The sequence below is a fragment of the Rhinolophus sinicus genome, chromosome 18 (assembly GCF_057876585.1).
Source record: "Rhinolophus sinicus isolate RSI-liver-muscle chromosome 18, RSI-T2T, whole genome shotgun sequence".
In the NCBI taxonomy this organism is placed as follows: domain Eukaryota; kingdom Metazoa; phylum Chordata; class Mammalia; order Chiroptera; family Rhinolophidae; genus Rhinolophus; species Rhinolophus sinicus.
The window spans coordinates 76,001,518-76,014,761 of record NC_142518.1 but is presented as its reverse complement, the minus strand read 5'-3'; the positions used below and the strand labels follow the sequence as shown (position 1 = coordinate 76,014,761).

Sequence of the window (13,244 nt, the reverse complement as noted above, 5' to 3'; positions counted from 1 at the left end):
ACTTTTGAAAGTGGGAGAGGCAATCTTAATAATTATGCATGCCAGAAAAACAAGCATAAAACTGGTTTGTCCCAGATAAATTGGGACCTATGGGCACCCTGTTTATGATGTCGTGTGTGGTTCAGAAATGGCCACATGCTGGCGTAGTTTTGCTGTCTGATGCTTATCTTCATGGATACCTCATAATCTTATTGTCCTTTTGAGAGGAACGGGTTTACTTCTGTGACGTGCTCAAGCCACCCAAAGATTAATGGAAGCAATGGGAGTTATAAGCAGTCTTAATTTTAGCCTAGCTCTTGACCATTTTCAAATACTTGTTCTCCCATTACCAGAAAGCCAAGCCAGTCCAGCTTCATAGCGTACCACTCAGAGTATAATTGAGGTTTGAATAAACAACATATGTTGCTTTTAAGGTTAAACGAATATTGTTTGACATACAGTACACTAGACTTGTTTTTCATTTTGGTTTAAAAAATTGGTTAAAATTACATCTTGTTGCTTCTTGGAATTAACTAGAATCCATCTGTCTGCATTAGAATCATTGTTTTTGTCTTGTTTTGTTTTGTTTTTCTAAAGCATTGGCTGAAAGAGAGTCTCTCTCTCACTCAAGGTAATTTGTCCAGTGAATCAGTGGGGGGAAAAGCAAAGAAACAGGTTTTTTAGGCGATCGATGCCTACTCATTTTCTTTTATGTATTTCATCTCTTAGATATATCTAAGGTTTATATTTAAGGTACAAGATCTAAGACTGTAAATGAACAAATCTATTTTCAGCTGTCCAGACAGATCCTGCCCAGGTCTAGAGAACCATGTATAGCTGTACCAAATGTGAAAATCTAAGAAGATAATTCCAGAACTATGGTTCAAATTGAATAGAACAACTAAAATGTTGAAACTTTTAGCAGCTACTTATAGAATATCCCAGCTTACAGAATGCCATTTTGATGACTTTGAAAGCTCAAAGGCAACAAAAATACTAGTACTTCCTACTTGAGACTATATATACAGAAGTAATGCTTCCAGTAGTTTTTAACAAAGTGAAATAGTTCAAATTTAGGTACACATGCCTCTCTGTAAATGCTTAGGTGACTGTGACACATTCATTTGAACTTGTGTTACAGGGTGTTAATAGTCTACTCTCATGCTTGGTACCAACTTGCCTCATTGCTTTGCCATCTTACCTCTCTGCTCATTAAAAGGGATTATATGCTTCTATATTGCTTTGACATTCTGACTGGAATATAAGTATTAAAAGACTATTTAAAAGCCCTATTAAGACTCTAGGGTCTAAATGGAATAAATTGAATATCTCAGACGGCCATGCTGAGTAAACATTTCGTGTCAATACCAATCATTAAATCTACATTTTAAAAGGGCATTTGATGAGGAGAGCTATTTTATTTTTCTTTTGTAATTTATTCTCTTTTGGCTGTTTAGATTAGGCCTGAAACCACATCCTATAACTTATACATATAGTTTTGCCATTTGCCAGTGAATCTTTTCAAGTCTTCTCTCTGGTCCTCTTTTTCATTTGGCTCAAGACATAACTTAGACGCACCATTGCCAGCTAAAACAGAAAAGTAAATTTAACTTCATTCCCATTGAGTTAATGTTAAGGGAAGTGCCATTCCTCAGCTCACAGATTTGTGACACTAGAGTCATTATATACTGTTTTGTCCTTCACCTTCCTCCTCCATAAGTAAATCTTCCATTGGACTCTTTTAATTTCCTCTTTTTCTTTATTTATTGGGGTTACAATTGTTAGTAAAACTACATAGATTTCAGGTGCACAATTCTGTATTACATCATCTATAAATCCCATTGTGTGTTCCCCACCCAGAGTCAGTTCTCCTTCCATCACCATATATTTGATCCCCCTTACCCTCATCTCCCACACCCAAACCCCTTGCCCTCTGGTAACCACTAACCTATTGTCTGTGTCTATGACTTTTTGTTTCTCATTTGTTAGTCTTGTTCTTTTGTTGTTTTTGGTTTATATACTGCATATCAGTGAAATCATATGATTCTCTGCTTTTTCTGTCTGACTTATTTCGAGGAGCATTATACTCTCAAGATCCATCCATGTTGTCACAAATGTTCCTATATCATCTTTTCTTACCGCCGAATAGTATTCCATTGTGTATATATACCACAACTTCTTTATCCATTCATCTATCGAAGGATATTTTGGTTGTTTCCATGTCTTGGCCATCGTAAACAAAGCTGCAATGAACATTGGAGCACCCGTGTCTTTATGTATAAATGTTTCCAGATTTTTTGGGTAGATGCACAGGAGAATGATTGCTGGGTCATATGGTAATTCTGTTCGTAATTTTTTGAGGAACTGCCACACTGCCTTCCATAACTGCTGCACCAGTCTGCATTCCCACCAACTGTGTATAAGGGTTCCTTTTTCTCCACAGCCTCTCCAACATTTGTTACTATTTGTATTGTTGATGATAGCCATTCTGACGGGTGAGGTGGTATCTCATTGTGGTTTTTATTTGCATTTCTCTGATGATTAGTGATGTTGAGCATTTTTTCATATGTCTATTTGCCACTTGTATGTCCTCTTTGGAGAAATGTCTCTTCAAGTCCTCTGCCAATTTTTCAATTGGGTTGTTTGGTTTTTTGCTGTTGAGTTGCATGAGTTCCCTGTATATTCTGGATATTAGCCCCTTATCAGAGGCCCCGTTTGCAAAAATCTTCTCCCATTCAGTTGGTGGTCTCTTTATTTTGTCAGTGGTTTCTTTTGCTGTTCAGAAGCTTTTAAGTTTCATATAGTCCCATTCGTTCATTTTAGCTTTTACTTCCCTTGCTTTTGGAGTCAAATTCATAAAATGCTTTTAACCCAAGGTCCATAAATTTAATATCTATGTTTCCTTCTATGCAGTTTATTGTATCAGGTCTTCTGATTAAGTCTTTGATGCATTTTGAATTAATTTTGGTATATGGTGACAGATAGCAGTCCAGTTTCATTTTTTGCACGTAGCTATCCAATTCTCCCAGCACCATTTATTGAAGAGGCTGTTTTTCTTCCATTGTATGTTTCTCACCTGTTTGTCAAAAATTTTCTATCCATATTTATGTGGTTTTATTTGAGGATTCTCAATGCTCTTCCATTGGTCTATGTGTCCGTTTTTCTGCCAATACCATGCTGTTTTCATTGTTTTAATCCTGTAGTACAAGCTAAAGTCAGGGAGTGTAATACTTCCGGTATTGTTCTTTTTTCTTAAGATTGCTTTGGCTATTCAGGGTCTTTTGTGGTTCCAATGAAATCTGATGATTTTTTGTTCTATTTCTTTAAAAAATGCCATTGGGATTTTGGTGGGGATTACAGTCAGTCTGTATATTGCTTTGGGTAATATGGCCATTTTAGCTATGTTGATTTTTCCAATACATGAGCATAGAATATCTTTCCATTTCTTTGTGTCCTCTTCAATTTCTTTAAAAAATGTCTTATAGTTTTCAGCATATAGGCCATTCCCATCCTTGGTTAAGTTAATTCCAAGGTGTTTTATTCTTTTTGCTGCAATTCCAAAAGTAATTGTTTTTTTGTGTGTTTTTATTTTCATTTATTTTATTAAATTTATTGGGGTGACAATTGTTAGTAAAATTACATAGATTTCAGGTGTACAATTCTGTATTACATCATCTATAAATCCCATTGTGTGTTCATCACCCAGAGTCAGTTCTCCTTCCATCACCATATATTCGATCCCCCTTACCCTCATCTCCCACCCCCCATCCCCCACCCCCTTACCCTCTGGCAACCACTAAACTATTGTCTGTGTCTATGAGTTTCTGTTTCTCATTTGTTTGTCTAGTTCTTTTGTTATTTTTGGTTTATATACCACATATCAGTGAAATCACATGGTTTTCTGCTTTTTCTGTCTGACTTATTTCGCTCAGCATTACTCTCTCAAGATCCATCCATGTTGTCATAAATGTTCCTATATCATCTTTTCTTACCGCCGAATAATATTCCATTGTGTATATATACCACAACTTCTTTATCCATTCATCTATCGAAGGACATTTTGGTTGTTTCCATGTCTTGGCCACTGTAAACAAAGCTGCAATGAACATTGGAGCACACGTGTCTTTATCTCTAAATGTTTTCAGATTTTTTGGGTAGATACCCAGGAGAGGGATTGCTGGGTCATATGGCACATCTATTCGTAATTTTTTGAGGAACCTCCACACTGCCTTCCATAATGGCTGCACCAGTCTGCATTCCCACCAACAGTGTATGAGGGTTCCTTTTTCTCCACAGCCTCTCCAACATTTGTTACTATTTGTCTTGTTGATGATAGCCATTCTGACCTGGGTGAGGTGATATCTCATTGTGGTTTTTATTTGCATTTCTCTGATGATTAGTGATGTTGAGCATTTTTTCATGTCTATTTGCCATTTGTATGTCCTCTTTGAAGAAATGTCTCTTCAAGTCCTCTGCCCATTTTTCAATTGGGTTGTTTGTTTTCTTTTTGTTGAGTTGCATGAGTTCCTTTTATATTCTGGATACTAGCCCCTTATCGGAGGCACTATTTGCAAAAATCTTCTCCCATTCAGTTGGTGGCCTCTTTATTTTGTCAATGGTTTCTTTTGCTGTGCAGAAGCTTTTAAGTTTCATATAGTCCCATTCATTTATTTTGGCTTTTGCTTCTATTGCCTTTGGAGTCAAGTTCATAAAATGTTCTTTGAACCTAAGGTCCATAAGTTTAGTGCCTATGTTTTCTTCTATGCAGTTTATTGTGTCAGGTCTTATGCTTAAGTCCTTGATCCATTTTGAATTAACTTTGGTACATGGTGACAAATAGCAGTCCAGTTTCATTCTTTTGCACGTGGCTATCCAATTCTCCCAGCACCATTTATTGAAAGGCTGTCTTGGCTCCATTGTATGTTTTTAGCTTCTTTGTCAAAAATTATCCGTCCATATTTATGTGGTTTTATTTCTGGGTTCTCAATTCTATTCCATTGGTCTATGTGTCTGTTTTTCTGCCAATACCATGCTGTTTTGGTTATTGTAGCCCTGTAGTACAAGCCAAAGTCAGGAAGTGTGATACCTCCATTATTGTTCTTTTTTCTTAAGATTGCTTTGGCTATTCGGGGTCTTTTGTGGTTCCAAACAAATCTGATGATTTTTTGTTCCATTTCTTTAAAATATGCCATTGGGATTTTGATGGGGATTGCATTGGATCTGTATATTGCTTTGGGTAATATGGCCATTTTAACTATGTTGATTCTTCCCATCCATGAGCACGGAATGTCTTTCCATTTTTTTGTGTCTTCAATTTCTTTCAAAAATATCTTATAGTTTTCAGCATATAGGCCTTTCACATCCTTGGTTAAGTTTATTCTTAGGTATTTTATTCTTTTTGCTGCAATTGCAAAAGGAATTGTTTTTTGTATTTCTTTTTCTGAGATTTCATTGTTAGTATATAGGAAGGCAATGGAATTTTGTGCGTTGATTTTGTAGCCGGCAACTTTACTGTATTCGATTCGTTGATTGTTTCTAATAGCTTTTTGGTGGAGTTTTTAGGGTTTTCTATATATAGCATCATGTCATCTGCAAAGAGTGATAATTTAACTTCTTCATTCCCAATTTGGATGCCTTTTATTTCTTTCTCTTCCCTGATTGCTCTGGCAAGGACTTCCAATACTATGTTGAAAAGCAGAGGTGATAGGGGACATCCCTGTCATGTTCCTGAACGTAGAGCAAAGGGCTTCAGTTTTTCTCCATTAATTATGAGATTAGCAGAGGGCTTGTCATATATGGCCTTTATTATGTTAAGGTATTTTCCTTCTATACCCATTTTATTAAGTGTTTTAATCATAAATGGATGTTGAATCTTGTCAAATGCTTTTTCTGAATCAATTGATATAATCATATGATTTTGTCCTTTATTTTGTTTATGTGATGTATCATATTGATGGATTTGCGGATGTTGAACCATCCTTGTTGCCTGGGGATGAACCCCACTTGGTCATGATGAATAATCTTTTTAATGCATTGTTGTATTCGGTTTGCTAGAATTTTGTTTATGATTTTTGCATCTGTATTCATCAGAGATATTGGTCTGTAGTTTTCTTTCTTTGTGTTGTCCTTACCAGGTTTTGGTATCAGGGTAATGTTGGCCTCATGAAATGAGTTAGGGAGTACTGTCTCTTCTTCAATTTTTTTGAAGAGTTTGACCATGATTGGTATTAGGTCCTCTTTGAAGGTTTGGTAGAATTCACTAGTGAAGCCATCTGGTCCCGGACTTTTGCTTTTGGGAAGGTTTTGGATGACTGATTCAATTTCGTTACTGGTGATCGGTCTGTTTAAATTTTCCAGTTCTTCATGGTTCAGCCTTGGAAGGCTATATGTTTCTAAGAACTTGTCCATTTCTTCTAGGTTATTGAATTTGGTGGCATATAGTCCTTCATAGTATTCTTGGATGATCCTTTCTATTTCTGTAGTGTCCGTGATAACTTCCCCTTTTTCGTTTCTGATTTTGTTAATCAGTGTCTTCTCTCTTTTTATCTTAGTGAGTCTAGCCAAGGGTTTGTCAATTTTGTTAATCTTTTCAAAGAACCAGCTCTTTGTCACATTAATTTTTTGTATTGTCATTTTGTTCTCTGTTTCATTTAGTTCTGCTCTGATTTTTGTTATTTCCTTTCTTCTGCTGACCTTCGGTTTCACGTGTTCTTATTTTTCTAGTTCTTTGAGGTGTAACATGAGGTTATTTATTTGGGAGTTTTCTTGGTCCTTGAGACAGGCTTGTAATGATATAAATTTCCCTCTTCAAACTGCTTTCGCTGCATCCCAAAAATTTTGGTAGGATGCATATTCATTGTCTTTGTTTCTATGTATCTTTTGATCTCTCCTCTAATTTCGTCTTTGTCCCAGTCGTTCTTTAAAAGTATGTTGTTTAATCTCCGTGGATTTGTGTTTTGTCCTACTTTCTTTTTACAGTTGATATCCAATTTCAAAGCCTTGTGACCAGAGAATATACTTGGTGTGGGTTCAGTCTTCCTAAATTTGCTGAGGCTGATTTTATGTCAGAATATATGGTCTATCCTTGAGAATGTTCCATGTACACTAGAAAATATTGTATAGTCTGACGTTTTAAGATGAAGTGCTCTATATATGACAATTATGTCCATTTCATCTAATGTGTCATTTAGGGCTGTTATTTCGTTATTTATTTTCTATTCGGATGATCTATCCATAGCTGTCAATGATGTATTTAACTCCCCTACTCTAGTTGTGTTTTGCTCAATTTCTCCCTTTAGTTCCGTTAGCAGTTGCTTGGTATATTTCGGTGCTCCCTGATTGGGGGCATAAATATTGATTACTGTTATGTCTTCTTGTTGTATAGTCCCCTTTACCATTATGAAATGTCCATCTTTGTCTCTTGTTACCTTTTTCACCCTGAAGTCTGTTTCACCTGATATCAGTATGGCTACACCTGATTTTCTATGGATACCATTTGCTTGGAGTGTCAATTTCCACCTTTCACTTTGAGTCTATGCTTGTCCTTGTACCTGAGATGTGTCTCTTGGAGACAGCTTATGGTTGGGTTTAGTTTCTTGATCCAATCTGCTACTCTGAGCCTTTTTATTGGTGAGTTCAGTCCATTTAAATTTAGGGTTATTAAGGATTTGTGGGGGTTTCCTTTCATTCTATATTAGTTTTCTGGTAAGGCTGTGTCTCCATGGTTTTTTGCCTTTTTGTTGTTGTCTGTTATTTCTGTGTGGTGGTATTCTACGATGTTTCCCTCTGTTTCTTCTTTGATTCCAGTATGTGTTTCAGTTCTGGATTTTTTTTTTTTTTTGAGTGTTTACCCTTAAGTTTATGTAAGAGAAAGTTTGATATTTAGAGTATTCCATTTTCTTCAGCACGCTTACTTTCTCCATTCCCATATTCCAGTTCAGGCCTTTACTCTCCCCCTTTTTATGTTTTGTTTGCCACAATTTGTCCCTGTTCTTGGTGGTCGAATAGCCTCCTTTAGTATTTCTTGTAGTGCAGGTCGTGTATTAGAAAATTCCTTCAGCTTCAGTATGTCTGGAACGGTTTTATTCCTCCTTCATATCTAAAGGATATCTTTCCTGGATATGTTATTTTTGGCTCATAATTTCTCTCTTTCAATTGTTTGAATATTTGCTTCCATTCCCTCCTGGCTTGTAGAGGTTCTGCTGAAAAATCAGATGATAATCAAATGGGCTTTCCTTTGTAGGTTACCGTCTTCTTTTCCCTGGCTGCCTTGAGGATTGTTTCTTTGTCGTTGATTTTAGACAGCTTCAATACAATGTACCTTGGCGAAGGCCTGTTTGGGTTGAGGTAATTAAGTGTTCTATTTGCTTCTTTGATTCGTTGATCCAGTTCTGTCCAAAAGTTTGCGAAGTTCTCATCAACAATTTGTCTGAATATTTTCTCTGTTCCCTTCTCTCTTTCTTCTCCTTCTGGTATGCCCATTATACTTATATTGTTTTTCTGATGGAGTCAGAATGTTCTCGTAGAATTCTTTCCTTTCTTTTAAGTCTCAATTCTCTTTCTTCTTCCAGCCATGTAAATTCCATGTTCTATCTTCGATGTCACTGATTCTTTTCTCCATCTGGTCAACTCTATTGCCTTATCTGGCTATGTCATTCTTAATTTCTTCTATTGACTTCTTTATCTCCACAAATTCTATTTGGTTCTTTTTTGAAATTTCAGTCTCTTTCATAAAATGCTCATGTTGTTCTTTGATTGTGTTTCTGAGTTCATTAACCTGCCTTTCTGTGTGTTCTTGCATCTCTTTGAGTATTTTCAGAACTGCAATCTTGAATTATCTGTCATTTAAATCACATATTTCCATATCTTTAAGTTCCTTTTCTGAAGACTTTTCACTTTCTTTCTGAGCTGTCTTGTTGCCTTGGTTATGCATGGCAATTACTGCTTTATTATTTCTCTTCCTAGGCATCTACAGGAGTGGCTTCTGCAATAGGTTGATCAGAAGAGTTCTTTATTTTGTTTTCCAGTACTTGTTGGTAGAATGTTTTATTTTGTCTCCGACTGTAGCCTTTTGTCTCTCTGACACGGTAGTGCTGTGTTTTCTCTACACTATTCCAGCTTCTCACACAATGGGGGAATCCCTGGGAGACGGGCTTCTCCTCTGTTAATAGTTCACCTGGGTCACAGGGCACAGTGTCCTTGTGGGGATGCGGAGAGCTTTGGAAGTTCCAAAGCTGTTCCTGCACCAGATTCACAACTGGTATGTTTCAGCAGTTCTGTTTACTCCTGCGGGGATCCCCCCAGATAGGTGGGGCCAGGGTGGGGTGAGTTGTGAGAGGTGGCCCAGAGCAATGGCGGTGCCAACCACCACAGCTGGTCTTGCTTCCACATCTCCCTCCCCTTTGTGGGAACTAGTTGGGCTGCGAATCTGTGTCTGCCGTCCACATCTCTCAGAATAGCAAATATTCTGTTATTTTGATCTGACACTGCTACTGTTCCACTGCTAGCACTGGGCAGGTGGGGGCGGGGCAAGGGTAGGGAGGGTCGGCTAGTCTCAGTGCCTACAGCTTCCATTCTCTACTCAGCAGTGAGGGCTGAAACCACCGTTTTTATCCTTCTTCCCTCAGTCTTTTTTCCAAGGTCTGCCGTGAGCGTTGGGTTCAGCTGTGTCATATGCTGTCCCCTCAGCCCTGTAGACCCTAAACGGAGCCCCTAGCAGTCCAAGTTCTTCCCTCTCTCACAGCTGCGGTAGTTCTGGGATGCAGCGAGCTCAGAGCAGTGTGCTAGGTCTGTGTCGTGCACCATCTCGTCTCTGTCTCCGCACTTCTCCCTTCCCTCCTCCCCTGCTCACTCCATTCACCCACCTTTAGGTGAATTCAGTAGTGGTCCTCTTCGTCCTGCCTGTCTGCTGTGCTGTGAGTCCTTTGTGGAGTTATGGTTGTTCGATTAGTTGTAATTTTGAGGGAGATTTACAGAGGTTCACCTCACGATGCCATTTTGACCTATTCTCCTTTTCATTTCCTCTTTATCTGTGATAGTCTGATTCTACCCTTCTTTTCCATTTTTTTTTTTATAGATTCTCATGTTCTGTCACTTCGTACTAAAACACCCTCCTGGTTGGCCTCCTAGATTCCAGTAGCTCCTTCAGTAGTCAACACTCCATTGCCAGGATAAACTTCCACAAATACCATTTTTACCATAGGAACTGGTACATAAAAATTGGTAACAGGATCAAATGTGAGTTCTTCAAGTTCATGTAGCAATTATTTACCACCCATATTTACCTCAGCAACCTTTCCTTCTCCATCTCTTCCTCATTTTTCACCCTCCATCTCCATTTCTCTCTTTCCACCATCCCTATTTCTCTGGTTTCACATCTGAAGTTTCTATTCAAGCCATACCTTGCTTGTTGTCACCAGCGCATGAGTTGCTATTTCCAAAGCTCCAGTCCTTTGCAAACACCTTTTCCTTTAGTTGAGATACCCCTGCCCACATCACTGTCTGTTTATACCCTGTAGTGCCTATCTCTAAAACATGACTTAAAAATTCTTTGGGAACCTTTCCATGATTAGATCTGACTGCTCACTTTACCTATTCAATGTCTCTTAAGCACGTATATTCCACTTATATTTCCAGTTGTTACTGTGGGTGTATATTTTCAGGTTGTTTCCTATATTGATTTCCTACCACCTCTAAACAGGTTGTAAATATCTTGAGGTCAAGGGCCCAGTCTGATTTATCTCTTCCTCCTGCCTTAATATTATGCTCTCCACCCAAGAACCATTCAATGCATGTTAACTGACTTTTGGACATTATTTTCCAGACATAAACAAAGGTGAAATCATCATCACTGTTACAGGGTCAGTTAGGGTTCCCACATAGTCTGCATGTAGTCTTTGTCTACCATCTTTACTCAGATGTGGAATAACCAAGAAGAAGTGAGTATATATTGGCCAAACACTTAATTCTGTATTTTGTGACTGCATTTCAATTCACTGAGCATATACTGAGCACCTGACGTATACCCAGGAAAATGCAAACTGTTCCAGCCCAGTTATTCTCAAACTCATGAATGTATCAGAACTATTGGGAGGGCTTGTCAAAACCCAGACCACTGACCCTCACCCAGAGTTTCTGACTTTGTAGGTCTGGTGTGAGTACCAAAATTTTGCATTTCTGAGAAGTTCCCAGGTAATGCTTGTGCTGCTGGTCCAGAGACCACACCTGAAAAACCACTGATCTAGGTAATCTAGAGGGGGAACTAACATATGGTCTCTGATTTCAAGGGATTTACAGTCTCTTCAGGGAAGCAAGACAGACTCAGGAAACATTTATCAGCAGAAAATATTATACAGTGTTTTAGTATTCATTCCTTCAAGAAATACTGAATGAGTACTATGTGCCTAACACTGTTCTAGGCTCTGGGGTTATATCGATGAACATGATAGATAAAAATCCTTGTTCTTGTTTTAAGCCTAATCTCATAGGGTAGTTCTAGTGGGAGAAAGCAGACAATAAACAAAATAAATAAAGTATATAAAATGTAAGACAGTGTTAAATACTAAGAAGAAAATGTAAAGAGGGGGATAAGAAATATCAGAGAAAGGTTGAAATTTTAGATAGATGGTCAGAGAAAACCTCCCAGTTCCATCATTTGGCAAGTATTTATTGAGTGAATACTATGCGTCAGGCATTGTTATAAATGATGGTGATACAGCCATAAATAACACAATAAACTCTGCCCTTATAGAATGGATGCACTTATTTGGGAGCCAGAAAATCTGGGGTTTAGGTGTGAACTCTCACAAACTCATTATGTGATGAATGGCTGCTACTCTGCCTCTCTGAGCCTTGGTTTCTCCATCTGTTAAATGGAGCAATTGGACAAAGTTATGCTTGTACTACTATACATCTCTAAGGCTACAGGCTAAGTCCCTTAGATAATCAGAAATGTGTTAAAAGTGCTTGAGGAAGACTTTGTAGAGAAGGAAAATCTTAATGGTTTTCCTAGGCATAGGGGAGCTATGGGTGTGGAAGGTAGGAAGGAAATTTCAGAAGAATAACATGACCAAAAGCATAAAAGTAAGAATGAGAGCCATGTGCTCAATAAAGAACAGGAGGTCAAAGGGTTCTCATTGTAGTGTAGCTGAGATTCTTGGGTGGGAAGTAAGTGAGTAAGTGCTAAATAAAGATGAGGTTGGGGCTAATTATAGAGAGTCTTGAATGGTAACCCACTGAGGGTTTTGATCATGGAATGTGACAATTATACAGTCAAAGTGGTGTTTTAGTAAGATTAACATAGCAACCAGAGTTAAATTTGGTTGCTATGCAAAATTAATAATTTTTTCCATAAGATGATCTCTAAATAATGAAGGATTAAAGTCATACTTTTTGATATGTCACTGTCTAATTATAATATTTCTATCAAACTAGTTTTGAGGTCTTTTTCAAGTCCTAAAAGCCAATGATATTACACATTTTTTTCTAACAGTACTACCACACATTTGAACCAGTAACATATTACCATTTATACTTAGGTTTTGAAAGCTTGGGAGATGAATTAGAATTGTGCTTATAATTCTTTGTGCTTATATTTTTTTGGTATTTCTTGTTATCCCATGACATATATGGTTGAATCAACATTGGGTTTATCCTTAGCCAGATATATACATATGTGTGTGTGTGTATATATATATATATATATATATATATATATATATATATTTATCTCTATCTCTACACATGTACACACACACACCTAAATAGTACTCATTTAGAGTGGTACAAACATCTCTAAGATGAAGCTTTTCCCATCTGCTTGCTTCATCATAGATAGCACAGATAATATTCATGGGAATTATCTTCTAGTTTTTTTTACATTTAATCAACTGAGGAATATCCATGTCTGTTGTATGTTTGTTGTTGTCCAGGCTGAAACTAGAATCTTCCTCCTAAAGGCAGTTTCTCTGGAAGAAAGCAGTAATAAGGGTTGGCTCTTCAAAGAGTAAACATATAGACCTAGAGAAAGCTGTCTCAGGCAGAGAGAGAGAGAGAGAGAGAGAGAGAGAGAGAGAGAGAGAGAGAGAGAGAGAGAGAGAATAATATCTTGGATATTGGTTATGTAAGCACTCCAACCTTAGCAAGTTTTACCTTAACTTTCAGACCATATCATAACTTATCAGGATATAATGGTGAGTTTAATAAATCATGACAGACCAAATTATCAGAGCTCTCATTTTTTTAAGTGTAGTTTAAACACAAGTTAA

The 13,244-nt window shown here is 37.5% G+C and overlaps 1 protein-coding gene across 10 annotated transcripts in view; it reads left to right on the top strand.

The window, feature by feature from the left end:
- CHRDL1 (chordin like 1) overlaps window positions 1–13,244 on the top strand; it is a 179,562-nt gene that overhangs the window by 126,191 nt on the left and 40,127 nt on the right. The window lies entirely within an intron of this gene.